The sequence below is a fragment of the Equus przewalskii genome, chromosome 15 (assembly GCF_037783145.1).
Source record: "Equus przewalskii isolate Varuska chromosome 15, EquPr2, whole genome shotgun sequence".
Lineage (NCBI taxonomy): Eukaryota > Metazoa > Chordata > Mammalia > Perissodactyla > Equidae > Equus > Equus przewalskii.
Window position 1 is genome coordinate 47402407 of NC_091845.1, and position 24612 is coordinate 47427018.

At 39.8% G+C, this 24612-nt stretch overlaps 1 protein-coding gene across 11 annotated transcripts in view; it reads right to left on the reverse strand.

The window, feature by feature from the left end:
- MOBP (myelin associated oligodendrocyte basic protein) overlaps positions 1 to 23113 on the reverse strand; it is a 47126-nt gene extending 24013 nt beyond the window's left edge. For 3 of the 11 annotated variants that reach the window (XM_008514114.2, XM_008514110.2, XM_070577188.1), the window contains exons 1-2: positions 22724 to 23113; positions 15909 to 15986 (exon numbers count right to left, since the gene is read on the reverse strand). The gene's annotated coding sequence lies outside the window, so the exon portion shown is untranslated. Of the gene's footprint in view, positions 1 to 3076; positions 3209 to 3888; positions 4031 to 6602; positions 13443 to 15908; positions 15987 to 22723 lie in introns of all 11 variants that reach the window. The other 8 variants (XM_070577193.1, XM_070577189.1, XM_070577194.1 and 5 more) reach the window with 5 other exon arrangements.
- Positions 23114 to 24612: the final 1499 nt, after the last annotated feature.

Sequence of the window (24612 nt, forward strand, 5' to 3'; positions counted from 1 at the left end):
TAAGACCGTACTTCACATATTGTTCAAATTTATACACTTGGACAATCATTCATTTTTTTAACTTTTATGGCTATAGACATGTTATATCTCTTATGGCTTTTATAATCAATGATAAATTTATAGTTACAGCTCCTTTGGTACTTTATATTACATATCTGCACCCTCTCTCATTTTTCTTGATTAATCTTGCCAGAATTTATCTACTTTGTTATTCTTTTCAAAAACAAGCTTTTGGTTTTCTTGCTTGTACTTGCTCTTTGTTTTCTAGTTCATTAATTTCATATTATGCATTTATTATTTCCTTAATTTTCTTGAGGTTTATGTTCTTGTTCTTTTTCTCTTTTCTTGAGTCAAGTGCTTCTCCATGTGCATTTATGGCTATAGTTTTTCCGTTAGGTACAACTTTAGCTAAGTAACAAAAGCATTAACATAAGTTTTTCATTTCACTTGATTCTAAATATGGATGAGTTCTTTGATCAATTATTTTTTAAAATCCATTGTAAAATTTCCAAGTCTTTAGAGTTATTTTTGTTACATTGACTTCCAATTCTAATGCATTCTAGTCAGAGACCGTGGTCTATGTGATAATGATTCTGATATTTGTTGAGATTTGCTTTATGGCATGGTTCATAGCCAATATTTCCATATGTTCCATGGGTGCTTGGAAAGATTATGTATTTCTGGAAACAATTTGGAATTATCTAGTGAAGACAAAAATGTGCACAAACTGCAATCTAGCAACCTATTCTTGGGCACGGCAGCCATCTTGGATCATGGCTCAATCTTGTAGATGAAGCCACGTGGTGGAGCACAAAGCCTGGAGGAGCCTGAATCCTTGATGACTGTGGAGCTGCTGTTCCAGGTCTGGACTCTTGAACCAAGAGCACCTTTTACATGAGAGGCAATCTCATGGAAAAAAGCTTCCACCTTATTTAAACCATTATTATTTCAGTTACAAGCAATCAAATACAATTCGAAATTAATATACTCAGTTTCCTCATCTAAATGAAGGTGTTTTATTCAGTTTGGGCTACTATAAAAAAATACCATAAACTGGGTGACTTATAAACAACAGAAACTTTTTCTCATAGTTCTGGAGGCATGGAAGGCCAAGATCAAGGTGCCAGCAGATTCGATGTTTGGTGAGGGCACACTTCCTGGTTCACAGAAGTCATTCCTCTTCCTGTGTCCTCAAATGACAGAAGGTACATGAGAGTTCTCTGTAGCCTCTTTTTAAGAGCACTAATCCCATTCATGAGGGCTCCACTCTCATGACCTAATCACCTCCCAAAGGTCAGCCTCCTAATACTATCACATAGAAGATTAGATTTCAACATATGAATTTTGGAGGACACAAACATTCAGTCCATAACGGAGGGGAATAGTGAATAATAATACTTAACTCAGAGGACTTTTGAAAGTATTAAGTAAAATAAAGTAGGTAAAGAACTTGGCACTGTACCTAATGCAAATAACTTGCCTAATAAATTCCAATTCCCCTTCACTGACTAAGAATTCATTCAAGTGGCTTGTCTAACTTTACTGCATTCTTCGGACATATTCTCTGTGTGTCTCACTGTGTATCTCTGATGACACTTAACTCAAGCATTAATTACATTTTTATTTACTTTAGTGGGTAAAAACAAATCACTATAAACAACTACATGATTTTTTCACAAAAGATACCACCTAATTGCAGAGCAAAGATGATTATGAACTGTCTGGCGGGATGAAGAGAAAAATAACTGAATTTGAAACTGTAATAGAATCATCTCCAGACTTTCCAGATGTTCTCATACACTCTTAACTAGAGAGGAGGGAAAGTGAGGCAGGTTTTTAAAGAAGGAGGAAAAGGAAGCAAAGGAGAAGAAGCAAAGGGAGGAGAACAAGAACCTCCCCCCACTATTTAGCAGGCACCAACCATGTTACAGATGTTTCATATCTATTATTTCCAATTCCCAAAATAACCCTTCGAGGTTGTCCCTACTGTCCCCATTTTAGAGATGAGGAAATTGAGGCCTGAAGAAGTTAAGCAAACTCTCCAAGATCATTTAATAATAATAAAAGAGCAAACTCATAATGGTCAATACAACTAGTCGACTAGGCGCCATCCACTCTCCCCTTCTTCCATAACAAAGCTTGATTTTGTTTGGCACCATGATATGCCCAGTTCAGTACATACAACTCCCCATGTGGCCATGTTCTAGCCAATGAGCACTAGGCAAAAGTACTGGAAGGGTGACTTTTCTTCAATAATAAGGCTGTTATTCAAGAAAAGAACCTCCCTTAGTGAGTGCATCCAGCCCAATTCAGCTGCCCCCAGGCCCCAAGAGCTGGGATTATTTCAAGCCTTTGGACTTTGTCCCATAGGGCATCTTCCCACCCAACAATTGAACAATTGATGATTAAACTCCTGCCTCCACCGCCTTGAGGCTCAGCCCAAAGCCAAGTTACCTCTTCGGGAGAATTTCCAGAGCCTTCTCTCTCCCAAGGAGAAATGATCACTCCTCCCTCTTCTGTGCCCTGACCTTGTGTGCTGTTCATAATTCTAGGAGAGTTTCTGCAACCTTTAGTGTTACACTTACTGCTTCACTGCCTTCTAAGATTTTTCTGGCCTCAGAGCCTTGTTGAATGGCTGATTCAGAACAGGCATTCAGTAGATGCTTGATTATAATGAGAGAGAGAACAAAGAGTGTCTCTCACAACCGCTGCAGGGGCCCTCAGCCTGTCGCTGCCTGTCCCCAGATGTTCCCTAGCAGTCCCATGTTCCCTCAGGGACCTTTGCTTTGGCTCAGGCAACAGAGCCTGTTCAATGAAAAGGGCAACACAAGAAGAGACCTTTCTAACTGATCTTGAAAGTTATAAAGCTGGCCTTTTTAGGAAAAAAAAAGACTTCATGAACGCATTATGCCTTTTCCTAACTCATGTAAATTAACTAGCAAGCTTTAATCAATACACACATTTGATTACACATTCTGGAGATGGCACTAGCATCTCTATATAACCACCAGTGTCACGGGTATCTTTAAACACAGGTCACTATTCCCTAAGGAGATTGCAGGTGGAAATTAGAGACCTGAATACAAAATGGATTTTCTTCCTTCCAGCCATCTTTTCTTCCTTTCTACCATCCTTTTTAAAAGGCAGTTGGGATGTGGGGTAATTATTTAATAGAAACGGCATGTGGCCCTTAGTCCTGGGCAGGCCTCTGGAAAGGAAAGACAACACAAGTAGTAAGTAGACAGGCTGCAGCCCGTGCACTCCTTCGCATCTACCTGGGACCACAGGAAGCCAAATGTGGAAATGGGTGGACACTCTGCAAAGCGAAGGGAGGGTGCAGGCCAATATTTGGGAAACAGAATAGTTCTTCAATTCTTGTCAGTCAGTTCCCTCAGAGTCATGAGCAAGGCCTTGCCCTTGTCTTATTGTAAAGAACTCAACATGGGAAGGACGAGAGGCAAGTCTTCACCCTGACTATCCAGGCCCTGAACTCTATGTGAGAACGCTATTCTGGCCTCAGATATCAAAACTCCAAGGGAAGACAACGACCAGTCTCAAGACTTCTTAATAAGCCACATGGATTAAGGAATGGGGTGTTTAATACATACTTGGGGAAAAAGAAATTTAAGTTGACAAGCAAAGCAACAAGTTTCAAATTTATTCAAACCCAACTCAGTTGTACCAAAAAAAAAGTACAACTTTTTCATTTCTGTATAATTGTATAATTGATACAATATACAATTTCTTTCCCTTTCTGGGAGAGAAAGGGGAAGGGACAAAGTAACCAAATCTCCGAATTTATACTGCCTGGATCACTTCTGGCGTAAACTGTCTCTTCCTAATAAGCAGTCAGTTAAAGTTCAGTTCCCTAACAGAACTATTCCTTACCTCCCTCTATTCCATCTCCAGGTGAGCATAATATGGAAAATCTGAGAGTCCTCACGGCAATGAGGGAAGGGATGGCTGGTCTGGGTGTTGTCCTCCGCTGCTGGACTCAGCCATAAGATGCCTCATCTGCTCTCACCGGGCCCTTTGGCATGAATGACACATGTTACTGCAGACCACTTGATCCCACCGAAGCCACTGGTCTTTAGGGTCCCTACTCAGAAGCCTCCTACTCTGATCTAGCTGTCCTCTCACCTCCTCCACATCCACTCTAGGTAACCTCTGGTTCCCATGCATGCCATGCACTACATGTGGGGAATCAAGAGCCCTACCTTGAGGCCATTGGCCTAGACAGCTCCCCAACCAAAACTGTGCACCCAACCCTGGGCCACATTGGATGTGGCTGAGGGCTGGCCTCTCCCAGGGGCTTGCAGCCTGTCTCCACTCTTCCTATTGAAGTGTGTCACAAACATCCACCACCCCTCATACCTACACCCACAATTTCAAACCTATCCGAATGTTTCTACCACACCATACCACGTCCCCACCATGATTTTATGGTTTCATCCAGAGGAAAGAGAGAACATGGATGTCTGCCTCCTTAGTTTTCCCTCTCTCTTTCCACTTCGAATGTACTCGTTGGACAAAGAGTTCCCCCATAAATTCACAAAGTGGAGAAGCTTGAATAAATAAGGACATGCTCTTCCTAGGGCTTTCCTTTCCTTTTCTCAACTCCTTCCTATACATGGCTATAATTTCTCATTAAAACCTGCCCTGCCACCCTCTCTGCCTTCATATGATTAGGAATAATTGTAAGGAAGAGATGGAAGTAACCAGAAATTGTAGTTTTCATAGATTTGTTTCAAGAACAAGATGAAATGTCTAGCATTTAAAATCCTGAATTATTTCAAAGCAGGGAGAAGTAACTTCAAGTGCTTAAAATACTTGTAAATCTTGAATGAATTTCTGTTAGATCTTGCCTCCATTTCACAATTTAATATTTACTCTCCAGAAATCAAAGTCCTCGAGAGCAATAAAATCTTTTAACCTATGAGAGGAGACAGAAATAAAATATATTTTCAGTAATAATGTAAGAATATGGATGAAAAATAGTAAATGAAATTTTAATTACTGGGAGGAACAGGGAGTGAGAATGTTAAAAATACCCAAACTTAATTTCTGCATATTCCCTAGAATTGGGGGATGGTCTTTCAAAACATTGCCAGAACAGAAAAAGTGAAGCATTCATTATTCTATACATTTCTTAAAATCAGGCTAGCTTATTAAAAGAGAGAAGATGGGTGAGGAAATTTTGGTGTTTTTGTGAAAATACAATTTAAACAGTACGGCTTTGATTTCTATTGAGTTATTAATATATTTATAATTGATTAACCATGGAAATATTAGGTAGCTATTTGAAGACCAGCTGAATATAAGGTAGCAGTTTTATTTTTTTATTTTTATAAAGAGATTTTATTTTTCCTTTTTCTCCCCAAAGCCCGCCGGTACATAGTTGTGTATTTTTAGTTTAGTTGCGTATTTTAGATCCTTCTAGTGGTGGCATGTGGGATGCTACCCCAGCATGGCTTGATGAGCGGCACCATGTCCGCGCCCAGGATCCAAACCAGCGAAACCCTAAGCTGCCATAGCAGAGCGCACGAACTTAACCACTCCGCCACCGGGCCAGCCCCAAGGCAGCTGTTTTAAAAGATGCTTATGAAGAGGTTGTACTGACATAAGAAAATTCTTCTGTAATATCAAATGAAAGCAGCAAGAAGCTAGATTATTTATTGTATGGCACCAACACCGGGGAGCCAGGCATCCCAGCTGAAGCCAGCTGAGAGTCAATGCCGCAGGCCACATCAAGAGAGCTCCTAGCTCCCTCAGGTACCCTCAGACACCTCCAGAGGTAGCACCCTGAGCAGGGGGCTGGGGCAGAGCCAGGGGGACCTCGCAGGGGGAGCGCCGCAAGCTCAGATCCTGTCTTGAATAGATGAGATACCGGCACTCTGGAGACTTCAAGCAATCTTAGGGCTTATCTTCAGGCTGGTGAAGGCCTTCTGAACTGTCAATGGGAGCTATTGGGACAGTTTGTGACCACAATGACCCCGCTGACAGAGAAGGCCAGGTGGTATCAGACTACTTGTATAAAAAATATACACAGAAAAAGACTGAAAGAAAATATAGCCAAATACAACACTAACACTTGGCCATTCATTTGAACACTTTTTCTGTGCCTCCTAAGTGCCAGTGGTGAACAAGACAAAGAAGGTTCCTCAACTCACAGAGTTTAGGGTCCAGTGAAGGGACTTTAACAGATCATCCCATGAACAATGCATAAAGGAGAGTGATTAGGCTCCCGGGTGCTAGAAGAGAATATAACAGTGAGATAAATTTAGATTGAGAGGCTAAGGAATGATTCTGAAGGAAGTAATATTTAATTTGAGATCTGAAGGATAAGTGGGAGCCTTCCATGCATAAGGGAGGAGAGAGTTCCAGAAAGAAGTCCTTGACGTGCTCAAAAACCAGAGAAGGGGGTGTGACTGGAGCATGATGAGGCTGGAGGGTGAGATGTGGGCAAAACAATGCAGGGCCTTGAAGGTGACCTAAAGATAGAAAGAACAGGAAGGCAGTGAAGATCTTGACTAGAAGAGATAAGACTTCCTATTTATGTTTCATGAAGATCACTCAGGCATCATTTTTTTAAAGATTGGCACCTGAGCTAATATCTGTTGCCAATCTTCTTTTTTTCTTTCTTCTTCTCCCCAAAGTCCCCCGGTATATAGTTGCATATTTCAGTTGTGAGTGCCTCTGGTTGTGCTCATTCAGGCTTCTTGCAGTGTAGATTGGAGTGAAGCAGGAGTGGAGGCAAGGACACCAGTGAGAGAACACAGGGCCTTCACTAGGGCAGTGGTGGTGGAGGGGATTCTGGAAGCAAAATTAATAGGACTTAAGGATAGAATGGATAAAGGATTCACTGGAAAGGATAAAGCAAGGATGACTGCCAGATTCATGGATTAAGCAAATACACAATGGAGCGATTTACTGAGGTGGAGAAGGCTGGGGGACAGGGGAGTAAGGGTACATACAGTTTTGGACATTCATTTATTCACTAAATATCAATTGAGCACCAACCGTGTGCCAGACATGCTAAATCTGAGATGCTTGTGAGGATCTAGTCCTGATGATGCCACACAGTAGACTGCTCTGTACTGGAAGCATTAGCATATGGCTCAAAATTGCAAAGGATCAGAGTATAGGGTGAGCAATAGAGGAAGCAATTTCTCCCAGAGAAATTAGGTTAGGTGATGGATCATTTTATTAGGAAGAGAATAAGTTTAGAGACGGGGCAAGGGAAGAATCGAGAGTTCAGTCTTAGGCATGTTCAGTTTAAGAAACTTGTGGAGCCTCCAAGCAACTGTGAAAGGACGTGATTGGCCACAAGGGTCAGGAGATAGCAAGAGAGAGAAAGAGGGTGATAAATAAATCTTAGTGTATTTGACAGGGAGATGAGATTTGCTGCCAAGGGAATGCAGAACACCCAGGAGAGAGGGAATATGGAAAAGAATAACTGGAAAAATTTATTCACAGTAGCAACAAGAATCCCAAGATACCTAGAAAAAAAGAGAAAATTAAAATGTGTAAATTAAAATGCGTAAATCTTCATGGGGAAAAATTTCAAAACTTCAGTGAAAGTATAAAAGAACATGTGAATAAATAAAAAGAAAAATGGTTCATAGATAGAACAGATTTATATCACAAAGATGCAATCTTTTCCAAAACTAATTCATAAATTATATGTCTTTCTTACTAAAATCACCAAAAGTCTTTTGGAACATGACAATCTGATCTGAGGAAAGAGCAAAGGACCAAGAATCACCAAGAAAATTTTTTAAAGAATGACAAGACTTTTCCTACCACATATCAAAACATATTACTAAGAGATAGTAATTAAAATAGTTGGCACGGGCCCAGAAATAGACAAGTAGACCACAGAGAAAGAAAACAGAACCCAAAAACAAACCCAAGAGAACTTGATGTATGATAGAGATGTTCTTACAAACCAGTAGAGATAAGGCAGATTTGTCAACAAATAGTGTTGATATAATTAACTTTCCAGGTGATATAATTGACTACATCAAATTAACAACTACTGGACATCAAAAGACAGCATAAACGTGGCCACAAGATAACCAACACTAGGAAAATACAACACATATAACATACAAAGAATCACTATCCGGAATCTTTAAAGAACTCCTACAAATCAATATGAAAAAGAAAACCCAATAGAAAATTGGACAAATGATTTGAAGAGGTAATTTACAGAAGAGAAAGCAGTAGATGACCCGTAGGTATATAAAAATGCATCCAAACTCATCAATTATCAGAAAGATACAGATCAAAACAGTAATTAGATATCATTCCACAAGCATCATACTGGTTAAAGTGAAATAGCCAAACATCAAATGAAGCAAGGAGGTAGGCAAACAGGACCGCTCACACACAGCGGGTGGACATGCGACTCAGAAGAGCCACTTGGGAGGGCAAATCAACAGTCTGTAGTAAAAATGACAGTGTGTGTGTAAAGGCCCAGGAATTCCACTCCTCAGTGTACTTCTTATAGAAATCACAGTGCACGTGCACAGAGAGGCACATACAACAGTGCTGACTGCAGCTTCACTTGAAAAATCAACGAAAAACACAAAACATAAACCAAAGTTCGTTAGAGAAACAGAGAAAGTGCGATAAATTCATGCAATGGAATTCTGTGCAGCCATTTAAAAGAATTAACTAGATCTCTATATGTGGACGTGAACCCTCTCTCAAAAAACCACACTTTTGAATTTTAAAAAGTTGAAGAAATGATGAACAGATAGAATAGAGACTCTGTGTAGGTACATCTTTGACAGTATCTATCTTATCACTAGGAACTCTGTTATGCATTTGTTATTTTGCTTGTTTTTGTCTCCCTCATGAAAATAGAGGCTTCATGAGAGCAGGCACTTTCTTTCCAGTTTATCCTCAGTGCCTTCTAGCGCTGAAGACATCGCAGAGAAAACCTTCAACAAATGAGTTATTGCCGTGTTTTTGTTTGCAGATACATATGTTTGCGTGTGTCATTTTTGCCATGATTTTTATGCAAAAGAGTAATGTGGACGCCTTATTTTTCTCACTTGACGATATATCTTTCCGAGGAGAACACAGAGAGTGTCCTCGTTACTTTTCATCTGTCTGAGACTCCAGTGGAAGGTGGCATCGTGGTTTACTTATCTAGTCTCCTATAAGTGAAAAGTTTGGTTGTTTCCCATCTGTTATCATTACAAACGAATAGTGAATAAAGTTGTGCACCCATCATTTCACAGGTGCAAATATCTGAGAGATAAATCTCTAAAAGTGGGCTCACTGGGTCAAAGAAGTTATTCATTTGTAATTTTGTAGATTTTGATAGATTTTTCAAACTTGCTCTTCCTGGGGTTTATACAAATTATCATTCTACAAGCAATTTATGATAATGCTCATTTTCTCATCACCTCAACAATAAAGTGGGTCATTAAGTCCTCAGGTTTTTGCCAATCTGATAGGTAAAATGTTTCATAATACAAAGTAAAGATGGTCAATCCAATAATGGTTTAGATTTGGAAAGTCTGGAAGAATTATTTACCATATTAACAAATTAAGGGAAAAAATATGATCAGTAATAGATGCTAGGAAAGCATTCAATAAAATGCAATACCTATTCATGATAAATACTCTTAGCATAATGGGAAGGGAAGGGAATGTTCTTGACATTATCAAAAGCCAGCTACCAAAATATACATAGTAACAGCTTACTGCTGGTGAAATCTTAGAAACATTTTCCTCCCAATCAGACACCCAAAAAGATGCTATCATTACTACTTTTCAACAGTGCACTTGAAATCCTAACCAATACAAAAAACAAGATAAAACAAAAAACTATGAGGCTCTACAAGATCATAGAACTAAAAAGAAAGTCCAACAAGATTTCTGGACCCAATATCAATACATCAGAATCAAAATTACTTTTATAGATCAGGAAGATCCAATTAGAAAACGTAAAATAAAAGAAGCCATTCACTGACCACAAAACGATAGGACACCTACGGGTAAAAATATATACGATGAAAGAAACGCAAGGCCTTCATAAAGAAATTTGCAAAGCCTTTCTGACGGCAGCAAAAGGAATAGTCAATATCATAAGTTTGCTGAATATCTCCTAATAAATCTATAAATGTAATGCAATTCCAATAAATATTAGATTTTCATGTATTGACAAGATGATCCAATAGTTCTTATGGAAGTATAAAGGCCCAAGACGGTTTTGAATAAGAATACAGTCTTGCCCTACGAGGTTCAACGCTCATCATAAACAACTAATTAAAACAATGGCATATTGGCTTGGAAATAGACCAATAAATCAAAGGGACAGAATAGAAAGCCCAGAAACAGACCCACATATGTACAGTAGCATAGTTCATAACAGAGATAGCATTGTTTTAATGGATGAAGTACTCAAAAGAGAGACAAAATGAAAGTAGACCAAAGACCCCAATGAGAATAACAGCAAACCTATGTGAGTAGATACAAGCCGGCCATTCTTCAAGGGCTTTATGCATTTAACTCGTTTAATCCTCGCAATAGCCCCGTTTTGTAAGCGAGAAAGCTGAAATACAGAGAAGTCAGATAACCCACCCTAGGACACAGAGCTAGTGAATGAGGGCCCCAAAATCCCAACCAAGGTGGGCTAGTCTGTATTCCTGACACCTGTGGCTTCCATCACGGCAGACGTCGAAGAGAAGGGAAGCAAACCAAAGGGCTTAATTTTACAGAATAAAAGATACCACGAGGATGCAGGTTAAAAGACCTGTGTCAATATAGAAGAAAATACACGAACATATAAAAGTATAAAATTTTAATAATCGGAATGTTTAAAAAAAACTATAAATTTTTAAAAAATAGGAAAATAGAAAAAGAATAATCTTTAAAAGCCAGTAATCATATACAAATATGCTTAACTCCGCAGGACTCAAGGAAGGGGAAATGACAGCAAGAAAATATTAATTCACGCCCATTTGATTGGCCCAAAAAAGAAAAGAATTTATGTTGCTAAGGCAGCCAATCAGAATGCCGGGGAGGGGCGCAGGGGCAGAACCATTCAGCAAGTTGGCCTCTGGAGCTCAGCTGTCCCAGGCTGAGAGCCCCAGGCTGTCAAAAGGATGCCCACGACTTCCTGCAAGTGAGGAATGCACACCGGTGCTTTGTCAACGAACTGTTTCTGAATAAAAACTGGGAGTTCAAATGTTCCACTCCAGGCCGGGGCTTCTTTCACCTAGCGATACCACGTCCTTCCGAAGGCTGCTCAGCCCCAACTCCGCTGCTATGAAAAACGTTATCACTGCAGAGCAAACTCATTCCACATTCACCACCTCCCTTAGAAACCTTTAATAGCTTCTAAAATCTTGCTAATTCTCTCTCAGGCCAAAAGCTAATGCTTTCCTCTGACTGTAGATTTACACCGTAAAAGACGGTGGCTTGTGTGTTGTTCAGTCCACAGCAGCAAAAACCTAAGGAGGAAATCAACTTCGGTTGTAACTACTACATGCTGTCTCTAAGGATATCTTTATCCATTTGTCTCCTTAGCAACCAAAATGTTTACAAATTAACACAGTGAATGTTGAACAGTAGAGTGTTGTTGGGAAACTAGTTCCGGGCAATGGAAAACTTCACACCGAGATTTATTTTGAATCAGGGTGCTTTTCCACAGAGAGCAGCATCTTTCCAAAATCCTGATTTGCGGACCTGCCGAGGCCATCAAAAAGTAACAGCATAAGAGGGTGCTGATTGTCTTGGAGCTGACAGCCTATATGGGGAGATGAAAAAGCCCTCGCTGTTTTCCTTGGTTCCAGGCAACAAGGATAAACTCAAGCGGTCCAAGAACCACATTGCCCACATAACTATTTCACAGACTTGTGCAAAGGCCCTTTGCGACTGAACAAACTCTACCCAACTCCAGCTATTCTAGGGGAGGGAACAAGTGTCACCCAAGGTCGGTATCCTTAGCACACAGGCCATATATTTAGCAAATGTTTTAGGAGTAAAAACCTTGCTTATTATAGTGGAGCCAGCTAAACATGTAAGAAATACAGTAATTTTCAGAATGTAATTTTAATAACATGACATTCTTCATTTCCTTACGTGTAAAATTACACAATACATAGTTTTCTCTTCTGGACACATGAACTTACACAAGAATTGTATGTGGATGAATAATTCCATAGTTTTCTACAGATGGGAGCAAGAGGGTCCAGGAAAAGGAACCAAAGGCCTGAGTTTGTCGCCTGTTTATCCATTCCCCTTCTCAAAAACTTCAGAGGCTCTCTTCAGCTACAGAACAACGCCCTTGCTTCTTAGTTTACACGGCACACAAGACTCCTCAGAATTTGGTCCCCGTCCACCTTTCCCCTCTATCTCCCACCACTACCCCTCACTGCTATAGGTCAGAAACATCCTATGATCAAAAGATGAGCTTTTGAACATACTGTTCTCTTTTCCTGGAATGCCTTTCCCCCATCATGTTTGTATGGTGAACTCCTATTCATCCTAAACAACCCAGCTAAGGTCTCACCTTGTCCCCTTCTCTGGACTATCTCTGTAATTTATACATACTTCTATTGGGGGACATATGACACTCCGTGAAAAGAGTGTGGCTGTATGTCTGTGATCTCAGCTTGAACTCCTTGAGGAAAGGGTTCTGTCTGAATTTGAAGAGCTCTGCTGTGCGCTCCATTCAACGAATGAGTGTTAACTATGACTGAACTGAAAAGTGTCTTTAAAATCCCCAGGTGCTTCTGCTCCCTGGGGTGTTATGTAGGACTCAGGCTGCTTGTGTTAGATTCCCAGCAGGGCTATTTTAAGAATTAAGGTTTTAACATAAAGTGGTCTCTCCATAGAAAGTATTATTTTTTTCAAGTTATGCTAAGTTTTCTTATTTGTCTTTCTTAATCTGGTTGTGATGTAAGAAATAAGGATTGTGTCTTTCTCCTCTATGAAAATGGTGGGATTTTCAATGTATACGTATGTAGATTAAACACATCCTCTCTTGTGTAATTCTTCCTGAATTACGAAGAAGGCAATCAATCTTCCAGGTTTGCGTTGTCTTATAGAAAAACCTAAATGTTAATTTGGCCTATGGTCATAGCAGGGGGCTAAAGGAGAGTACCTAGATTACCTGATGGGGCTGACTTATTGCTCTTCCGACAGCTAGAGGAAGGTGAGAGCTGCTAAGCTGCCTTGGGTTCCCCAAAGGTGTGAATCTTGGGGAGACAAAGAGACCAGGCTACCAAGCTGAAATAAGCACTGGATTGTTGACCACCCTTTTTCCTGAATTTTGTGTCTAAGACCACCCTCTGAGTCACCCAATAGCAGTTACACTGGTAGACTCCCTCAACTGGATGAAATGCCACTTATCTTTGTTCCATTTTGCAATTCATATGGCTCCATTTTTATATTTGCCATTTCACATTGAAATCATTCATCTGTTCAAAAAAAGAACAGGAGAAATAGTAAAGGGTGACTTCAAGGCATATAGTTTGAGCAACTAAGTAGGTGGTGGAAGCATCTACTGGAGGAAAAGCTTTGGGGGAAGAGGCAGAATCATGAGTTTGGTTTTAGATGCATTTGAGGTGAGGTGTTAGAGGTGCATCTAGATGGAGGGGTCAACTGGAAACTTCAGAGGAGAAGTCTGGGCAGGAGATAGAATTTGAAATTTGTTGGAGTATAGGTGGCAATTGAAGCCATGGGGATGGGCAGGATTGCCTTGGTGGCAGAATGTAGAATGAGAAGAGGGTATGACTTTGCCTTGGGCACTCCCACATTTACATGTTAGGTGGAGGAGGAGTGAAGGGCCAAGAATATAGTAGAAGAGTTGGAGAGGTAGGAGGGAAACTAGGAGTATTCAGTATCATGTATCAGTATCATGGAAGTATTCAGTATCATGGAAGCCAAAGGAAAGGAGTGTTTCAAAACAGGGAGTGGTCAACTTTGAGGAATGACTCTTTGAGGTGGTATGATATGAGGAGATAAAGGTATATTAGATTAAGTGATATGGAAATAATCGATGACTTTAACAAGAATTCTGTCCAAGGAATGGTTGAAACAGGAATCAGATTGGAGGGTTTGCGGAGGAAATAGGGGTTGAGGATTTGGAGAAAGAAACTATAAGCAACTCAGGCCAGAAGTTTGAGAACGAAGGGGAGGAGAGTGGTGGTAGCTAGAGAATCATGTAGTTTCCAGCGGTTTTGGTTTTTGTTTTTGAGAGGGGGTTAGATTGATTGACTCATTTTTTGTTGTGATGGAAGCATGCATACATGCTGATGGGAAGAGTCTAGTAGAGAGGAAGAGATTGAAATAAAATCATGAAGAAAGGAAATAATTAGTATTCTTGAGGAGAACCTGAGGAGATGGAAAGCAGAGCACATGCAGAAGGGCTGGCCTTTGTCGGAAGAGGAAATTCCCATCTAATAGCTTTCATTTTTCCAGTGAAATGGGAGATAAGGTTATCAGCTGAAAATGAGAGAGTTGAAGATTTGAAAAGAATAGAATGGATTCAAAAGAGATTTTGCAGAAATTTGGAGACCAAGCTGCCAAGTAGTTTTGACTGCCTGCTTGAGGTCATTGCCCATTAATTTTTAGTAATACCAATCTCCCCCATTGTGTTTTTCTCCAGTTGTTCTCAGCAGCCTGGGTGCAGATATGGAGAAGCAGATAGTTTGAACCAGGGTTGAGGTTTGCCAGAGAATTTACAAGAGAATAATTGAAATGATGGATCCTAGAATCTATCCATAATAGGGAAAAAATAGGAGGTAGAAAATGGTGATGATGAATGGATAGGTGAATGGATTCATAAACGGATAGAGAGATGGAGGGGCAAGTCAACTACAAGTACATAATGGGAGAACAGCTGTAGTGGGATACTTAACAAAGAAAGTTGCACGAAAGGAAGGTTGTGAATGAGATCCTAGATGTTTGCACTATTTGAGTCAGAGATGGAGTAGTTTCAAGTGTTGACAAGTTTCACAGCATGACACTAGATGGATGAAGCAGAATGCGTAGTATATGGGTTTGCCAAAGGTGGACAAATGGGGTGCAGGTCATATTCCCTCTGATGCAGAGAATTTTTCTTTTCAAATTTCTGCTCCAAAAACCTAGAAAACTGTGAAACACCTGGAATAGTTTTTAAAATTATTTAACTTTTATTGAAAGTTTGATTGGTCAGTCTTCTGCTGATTCTGCATTCTACTTTGACTTTCATTGGTGTAGTGAATAGTTCATTCACGTGGCCATTAAAGTCATCTAAGTTGATGGATGGAGTTGGAATGGAGAGGGAATAGGAGCCTGGTAACAAAATCATCATTGAAGGAGAGGAGTGACTGGGATGTCAGGTGAAGACGGACACAAGGAATGGAGCACAAGTTTCGAAACGTAGAGGAATAACTACAGAGGGAAGAAGTAGTGGCCTGAAAGTGTCACCGGGCGGGACGCTGACCTTACTCTCAAATCTCGAGCTACTTGGAGTGTAAAATGGCCCCCATTTGACATGCTGACAGGTGAAGACTTGTGAAGACTGGCTGGATTCAGTTAAGACAAAGAGATGGAAAGAATCTCCTGAGTAGAATTTCAGGATGAAAGGGAAGGAAATTTCTTTTTCATGAAATGGCTGTTCCACTGTGCATAGGACATGGGTTAGCCAAAGGTGGACAAATGGTGGCTTACATCATAGCCCCTCTGGTGCAGAGAAATTTTTTTTTTCAAATTTCTACTCCCCAAACTTAGAATACTCGGAAACACCTGGAACAGTTTTTAAAAGAGTTTAACCCTTATTGAAAGGTTGATTGCTCAGTCTTTTGCTGATTCTGCATTCTACTTTGACATTCTAAATACAAGTAATCGTTATACTATAATTTAGATGCAGATCCAAAAGAGTATAAGAGATTCATTTGTACCTGTATTTTCATCCGCACACATCTGGTGATTAGATCCCTGTTAGGAGCTTGTCTTGGTATCATTTGCTTCTTTTTTTCCTAAAAGTAAAGCAGTAGAATGTGTTCTGGTTAATTTACTGGTTTGGTTAATTCAAGTGTTTTGTACACAGAAGTGCACTCTCACAGTCCTAGGAAGGATCAGGATGCTTGATTTAGATGCTGTCTGTCTGTTGGAGGCTAAGAGGAGGATATAATCACAAAATCACATGCAGATTTTTTAAAGCCATTTTATCATTATAGAGGAAAAATGCTATACATCCAGTTAATTCACTGTCATTAAGTAAAAGATCTTTAGTAATTTCTCCTAGTAAATCTGATCTCTACAAACCTGACTTTTGCTTATAACACCAATGAATGAAATTCCTGAAATGAATGAAATTTCAGAATCTGGCTCTAAAAATGCAAGTCTTCACAATTAAGTCAAGCATCTCAAGAAAGGAGTTGAAGGAATGTCTTCCTCCCTTACAGCTCTAAAACAGAGCTGTGGTTTTTGCACTGCAAACTCGATGAAGGAATCCAATTTGATAAGGCATTAAACGGAGAACTTCTTCAAAATATCAATCTTGTTTTCCCATACACTATGGAGATTTACATGGCTATTCATAACCATTTATCCCATTCTTTCTTAATACATATCGGATCTCAGAAGTCTTACTTGAACAAAGGGGTCATATAAGGTTATGAAGATTCTAGATACAAAAATAACCTCCAAAAGAAACCTGTAATTCCAATTGGTTGTCTTACTTGATAATTTGTTTTTGTAGTAATAATGATGCAATTGACAACTCTATAACTTACTGTGTAAATCTTTGTAAGATTTCTCTGTCAAATCAGATGAGCATGTTCCTCTTCTACCTGCTTGACAGAATAAGTGAAATCCTATGATTCTACAAGCTCTCTTATTTAAAAAAAAATTGATCAGTCCTGGTGTAGTAGCAAGTATTGAACTTACAACTCCCACTGAAAACCACAAAAGCTGAAGAGAATATACAAAGTTATTGTTTGCAGGCAGTGGATGGCAAGCATTGCAGGGCTGTGATCCTTGAGAGAAAAAATTAGAAAGAGATAAACTCCACGTTTATCCTGGTTTTCTCCCTGAAGATATTTTTCAAACTGCTCTACATGGAAAAAGAGCTCAAGCAGAGAGGGGAAGAAACAGAGATCAGAGTTAGGGGTTACTAAGACCACAGGGATCTGGAAGGGGGTGGAGAGGAGAGTAACAAAAGAGTAGAGTACTACTGAGAAGATACGTACGATTTCTCTCAGATACTTGACCAATTCGAAAGTTGTACAATTTCAGGCTGAGACTGTAGGAAGCCCAAGAAAGAACAGTTGCTAAGAGGCTGATAACTAAGCAGAAATATCAGAGCTCATACATTACTGGGGAAACACGGTGAGACATTGCTGAACACCCCAGGCTTTCACCTTGAGGCCTCTGAAAGATCTCACACTAGGGTAGAGACCACAACTAGGAGTAAGGGTAAAAATGAAATAGGTCTGACCTAACAAGGCCTAAAACCAAGCCTTGACAGGATCAAGGTTATCCTCCAATAATTTAACATAACCCAGAATCTCTACAATCTATTATCTACAATGCTCAGCATACAATAAAAATTAACCGACACTTGAAGAAATAGGAAAAGGGGACTGAAATCAAGAGAAAAATGGTCAATAGAAGCAGATTCAGATATGATCATTACTGATAGTTAAAGAAAGTAGGAGGAAAGATGAACAAAACGGGTGACAAGATGAGGCATTTCAAGAAGAAAAAGGAAATGTTTTTAAAAGTCAAGCAAAAAAGTCAATCAAGATGTAGGAAAGGAGAGGAAACCCAAGATAAAATGCTGACTGTGACAAATTAATTGAACTAGATTACACACAATCTATAATTTAATCACATAACCACATGAAAGGGATGAGAAAGAAAGGAGGTGACCTAAGTAACTTTGGAAAATAGTGTTTTAACTGGATACTATAAGGCTAAAGACAAAAATAACTATACACAAATGGTATGCTTTTGCTGATAAATTTGTTTCTCAGAGAAGTATACATTAGCAACTCTAAAACTGCTTCATATGTATACCAGGATTGAGTAAATAAGTAAATATATTGTAGATAATGAGACTCATGTTTCTTTCTATCAGAGAATGAGGTTACAAATAAGGAAAAGAGGAATGCTAGAATGAACCTGGTGGCACTGGACTGCAGTCAGAGATACAGAGATAAATATAGGTGTGAGTATATATACATTAGTATACATACATACATTTCCTAGCTCTGTTCACTTATAGGGCTTAGAAGAAGTGACACTCCAGTAGCAAAGAATATACCTGGTACCCAGATCTTGGTTTCTAAATATCTTTGTCCAATAAAAGGAGCCATGGCTCATTGAAAAGGTGGTTGATTTCAGGCTAAGGTAGAGAAAATACAAGTTGATCTTGGAGCAAACTGTAGTGGCAGAAAGTAAGAAAGTTCTCATAAAGAATGAGGACGTGTGAAAAGGGCACAGGAGCCAACCTAAAAGAGCTCCCAATGGACAAAGCCATTTGAGTGAGAGGATAAATAACAAGAGTATTGGATTATAAGCGAAAGAATAAAATAAAAATCATTGGATTCAACCTGATATAAATAAATAACCGAACAAATAAAGAAATGGGGTAGAAGAGACACTCTTTCTTAAAGAATAATTCCAATTAATAAATATAGAGACAATGAGGGAAATCGAAAATCACCATTAGAACACCACAGTAGTAATTTCTGCAAGCAGCATTCACTAACGGATGCTATAATTAGCAGGTGAAAGTTTAAGGAAAAACAGTATTTGCATAGTCTCAAAATAACCCCCCAATAAATATCTATTAATTAAAAAGAAAAAAACAGTAATTTTATAATGGAGAAATCTGGCAGATACCACCTTAATCAAGTGCTCAATGCTTACATTAATGATAAACCCCCTGTGGTGGGCAAAATGACCCTCCCAATCAATTTCTAAATCCTAATTGCTGAAATCTATGAGTATGTAATGTTACATAGCAAAAGGAACTTTGCAGATGTAATTAAGGTTTAGAGCTTGAAACAGGGAGATGACCCTGGATTGTTTGGGTGGGCCCAATCTAATCACATGAGCCCATAAAAGCCCAGAACTTTCTCCACCTGGAATCAGAGAAATGCAACAGAAGAAAGTCAGAGAGATTCAAAGCATGAGAAGAGCTCAACCCACCATTGTTGACTTGAAGGTAGAGGAGGCCAGTGACCTTAGTCCTACAACCATAAGGAAATAAATTCTGCCAACAACCAGTGTGAGCTTGGATGTAGATTCTCCCCCAGAGCTTCTAGATAAGAGCCTAGCCAACCAACATCTCATTTTCAGCCTTGTGAGACTCCGAGCAGAGTACCTAGCCTCCTGGACATCTGATTTACAGAACTGTGAGATGATAAATGGGAATGGTTTTAAGATGCTAAGTTTGTGGTAATTTGTTACACAGCAATATAAAGCTAATATACCCACCGCTGTGGATCACTGAAAATCCATTCCTCTATCTTCATAATTAATTTTCGGACTCCCATAAGAAATAGATACACATTCCATGAGCTTGTCTGTATCAGAAGTCCTAGCTCTTAAATGCTATTGCTCCAGAGTCTAAGTGCTGCTCTCCTTTCCCTAGCCCCATTCACTCTAAAAGTGGACATTGACTGTGTATAAACTATATCTTCTTATTTTCTATAGTCTTGATGCTCTGGCATCTGGGGCCTTGCTAATCCTGAAGAGATTGCCCCTCCTAAAGCTATCTAATTCCCAGAGATAGCAAAGGATTCCCCTGTGAACGTGCCTTTCATATGCAAACCAACCAATCCAGAACCTAAACTAGCTAACTACCTTCTTTATCAACCTCTCACAGATTGGGTTGATATTCCTCTGTCCTAATCACGTCAGGGCCAGCTACCAAACTACTCAGAACAGACCCTACACCCCTGAGCCCACTGAAGTTATTCGAACTAGCCCATCCTAAACCTACCTACCCTGCTTACCCTTCCTTGCCCATTCCTCCCCACAAAGAACACAATAAAGGCTCTTGTCTATGCTTTCCCCTCACTACTTCTGACTCCTGACCGACCCTGGTGCTTCTCCATGCAGCCCTGCATGGCCTGGCATTCTCCCTTCTCTTGGGAACTGTGAGTAACACACTATCTTTTCAATGACAATCATCTCCTGATCTCCTGGCCTCACTACATCTAAAAACAAAATCCCAGGTACATTTTAAAACTGACCCCTTAACCACTCAGAGCACAGGTAACATCAGGCTTTTACCTAATGCTTTAGGGGTAACAGAAGCAACAGAAGCCAGAGTGGCCTGCACAGCCAATAGAAGAGATCACTCTTGGAGCCCACATGATGGAACCTAATCCTTGGGGCCCAGTCCAGCACAGTAGACTTCCAGGTTGTGAAAGCAACTCAACTCCCATCCACAAGACTCTCCTGTCCTTCCAAGCCTTCCATGTCCTGGCCCCGAATTCTGTGGGCTGAGTGAGAGAAGGAGGCCCTCATTTTCCATCCAAGATGGCTCATCTCATGGGAACACATCACACATTCCTTTAAGTGGTAAACACTTTCTCAAGCTCCAGGGTGACTTCTATGGCCCGGATAAGGCAATCATAATAGCTAATGCTATATTTTCCCCAAAGTTGAGTCCCCAACATTAAATAGCACCATGTGCAGAACCCAAACTTCTAACCTAATTCCATATTTAGGAAAGAAAACATTTATCTATTTCATCCAGGGAACAGTCCTGTTAAAGCCATAGCACATTCACATTTCTACAAAGATCGTATAACAAGTTAATCAGCTGCCCCGCATTCAGATTTATAGTGACTTCAGAGTTTTCTCCAAGGGGAAAAAAAAAAAGGATGCTTTATATCTGCATGTCTAAAGAACCCATTTCAGTAGTTCTCCCAAAACAAAGAAAGTCTCCTGGGAAGTCAAAGTCTCCACTTCTAGAACAATAAAACTTCCAGCCACCTCCAAACAGAAGTGTTCCCACTTAGAAACAAACAAAATGCAAGTTCTTTCTTTACCAGGCAACTGTCAACACGCTAAAGGTGGCCAGGGAGCCCGGAGAGACTATTCAGGACAGCTCTTTATTGAACTATATCTGCCTTCAGCAGATGGTTTTGCTTAGAAAGAAGTTATTACGTTTATGAAATGAATGAATGAATAGAGCAGTGGACATGAATCCAACACACACAAAGAATCTACATGAAATATCACCCTACAGACCTACCAAGTTCATGGACATGTCATTATAGTTACCACTTAGCATTAAAGGGCAGCACTTAGACTCTTTTGGTGAATACTTGAGAATTATCTGTAAATTATCTGTAAATCTGCTCTGGATTTTTGACTTTTTGTATTTTCTTGTAAGATTTTAGGTATTCATTTTAAATCCTAGTTACCATCAGATAAACAAGACTGTAAATTAAAAGTTTGTACAATCAGCTTCAAGTATGATCTTGGATATCTATGACCTAAAATGCAAGCATCTTCCTTCCAAAACTGGATCATCTGGATCTAGTCATGAGAAAACATCAGACCAAACCCAAATTGAGGGACCTCTGGCAAAATAACGGCCTTATACTCTCCAAAATTGTTAAGCTCATGGAAGAGAATGACTGTCTTATGCACTGCTTCAGATTGAAGGAGACCAAAGAGAAGTGACAGCTAAAGGTGATACATGATCCTGGATTGACTCCTGGGACAATTGATGAAATCTAGATGTCTGTAGATTAAATAATAGTATTTTCTCCATGCTAATTTTCTGATTTTGATCATGTCTGTAATTGAATCTCAAATGCTCAGAAAAAAACAATATGTTTATGTGTACACAGAGAAAGAAAGAACGATAAAGCAAATGTGGTGAAACGTCAAAATCCGAGTAATCTGGGTACACCTGGAATTTTTGTACTGTTTGCAATTTTTCTGTAAATCTGAAACAACTTTTAAAATCCACCCACCAGGGCATTCTCCTGCTATTCTAAATAAACATAAAGTGATATAGTTGCGCAGCTGACAGCAGTCTGTTTTCTGCCTCCCTGTTTTATTCACAAAGCATTAGAAATTCTTCCCCACATTTTCTTCCTAGAACGCTAGCCAAGTTCATGACCTTATTCCCCTGACACATAATCTTTTCTTTTTTCCTATCAACCACAAAACCAGAAAAACTATGATTTCTGACATCCTGTATAAGACAAAGCATAATGTCCTTCCATTTAAGATTGCTGGTCTGCAGGGGACAAAATTCCTACAAGATTGTGGCTTTGTTGTTCCATTAGTATCCCCCACACATAAACCCAGCTGTATGAAGAAAGAAGTTGCCCTAGATAAGAAGAAAACTCATTTTCAAATCATGACAAATAATAAAAAGAGAAATAGAAAACGAAGAGGTCAGTGGCGTTCTTGATCTGGCTCCAGGAACATGGGGCTTTAAACCTGAGAGAATCTGAATTAGGGTTCAGAGCTTTTCCCCAGGCTCAGACAATTCCCAAACATTAGCCAGAACATTCCGGGAGGGCCGTCTGCCCACATCAGAATAAGCTTGGTGTCTTCTCTTCTTGTCTTCTCCTTCCTTTTATGTCTTCCCAATCTTCCCAATCTTGACTGCTATTACATACAGCAAGTTTCCCCTGGGATATAATGAAATGGCCTGTACAAAAATGTGCACTTGCCACTTGAAGATGAAGTACAACATGAAGTAAGATGAAAACCAATGGAAGCCTCTTACCTTCAAGTAGCAGGTGTTGTATGAAACAAGTTCCAAGTCTGTACCAGGTCCCTGGAGGGGTTGAGGCTACCTCAATGCATGGAGAATATATAGGGAGAGATTATATATCCGGGTTTTTCATTACACAAGGTGTTTTTGATGAGTTCTTAGCCAAGATCCACTTAAAAACAAAAGCTACACAAAGACTACAAAAAGGCCACACAAAGTTTAAACAAAAGGCTAAAGAAAGACCAAACAAAAGCCAAAGAAAGTTTAAACAAAGAGTGAAACAAAGACAAAACAAAAGCCAAACAAAGACAAAAACAAAGACTGAAACAAAGGGCAAAAGAAAATCTAAACAAAGCTAAACTAAGCTACAACCATATCTCACACACACACCCCCCCATCTCCACACTATATCCCCACACACACTCACACATTCCAGTCTCACACCTCCCCATCCCACTGAATCAGCGTCCCATGCCAAACCCCTCACCAAGGGGGTCCGCTCCACACCAACTCAACCCCACATCAAACCACACGCCAAGTCCAACCACACCACACACCAGCTCAACTCACCAAAACACAGACCCTTTTGCCAATGCGCCACCCCACTGTAGCAACCATCCCACCCCACCACACTATACCTCACCCCACATGCCACAAGCCAAACCCACCAGCCATGAACAGAGGTGGAGTTATACCGACAAATGCCTATCTTTAGGCTCCTGTGTCCATACTCTGTGCAGATTAAATAGCCATCCACACTCTCCTCCCTAACACACACATGTACATACACACGCAACCCCAGGGCTAATGTTTTCACATGCATGCCCTTACACATTTAATGGAACAAGAGTACCTCAGGCCAATTACAACTGAGATTGGATTTCGAAGATTCTATGAGAGTTACCCTTTGCGTTTAAATTTATGAAAACTTTTAAAAACCATCTCTTACAGTGGATGATTTCTGTAAATGATGGATCTCGTTCAATTAACATGGTAATATTGGTTTCAGTCTTAGACACGCTTTCTTATCATTTTCCTAAGATTTGGAGGTCACACTATTGAATCCTATAACTCTGTGCCTCTGTTCAATTTCATGGGTTTTGTAACCCTGTGATTCCGCTAAATTTCATTTTTTGTGTGTAGAACTACACACAAATGATTTGAAAGATGAAAGAACAATTCTGAATGTAATCCAACCAACAGCAGCCTTGCCTCTTGAATTCCCAGAGCTCCCCGCATGACGTGGTGGTATAAATGCCAACATCGTCATCAAGTTTCCTTTTAGGCTCTTGTCTCAGTGTGTGCAAAAAAGAATCATCCAGGGAACCTTGAAGAAGCAATCCAACGAGACTGTAAACATCCAATATAAATCTCATTGTACACTAACTTCATGGCTAATTAAACATTCTTTCTCTAAGTAACGAGTTGTAAACATATGCTGATTGATTCTCTCCTACTGTCAGGCCAGCTCTTTGTTTCTCTTGCAGTGGATGTCTTTATTAAAGGACTCCTCAAACCTGTACAACAAAGGTCCTTAATGGCAAATTTTTGTGAAGTCCTGTCTTTGATCTTCTACTCCATAATATATGGAATGATATACAATTTATGCAATCAAAGTATGGAGGTCCCACTGAACACTCATTGTGCTACCTTTTTATTCCTATTTAAATTCTGGTGTTTGCCGTTTTTGCAGTGGCGTTCTCAGTCCCAGAAAGACAGCTTCCGAGGCCATATTTGAGTCAGTGTCACTTCTTTGAATATCAGCTTTGTGTTCCACAGAAGGCAAGACCTCCCAGGACTACAAGTGGACTCATGGCCAAAATTAAGTAACTTGCTAACACTACAGAGGATTTCTCCACAGAATCTTTGGCTGCAACTGACAATCCCCACATTTTATGGGC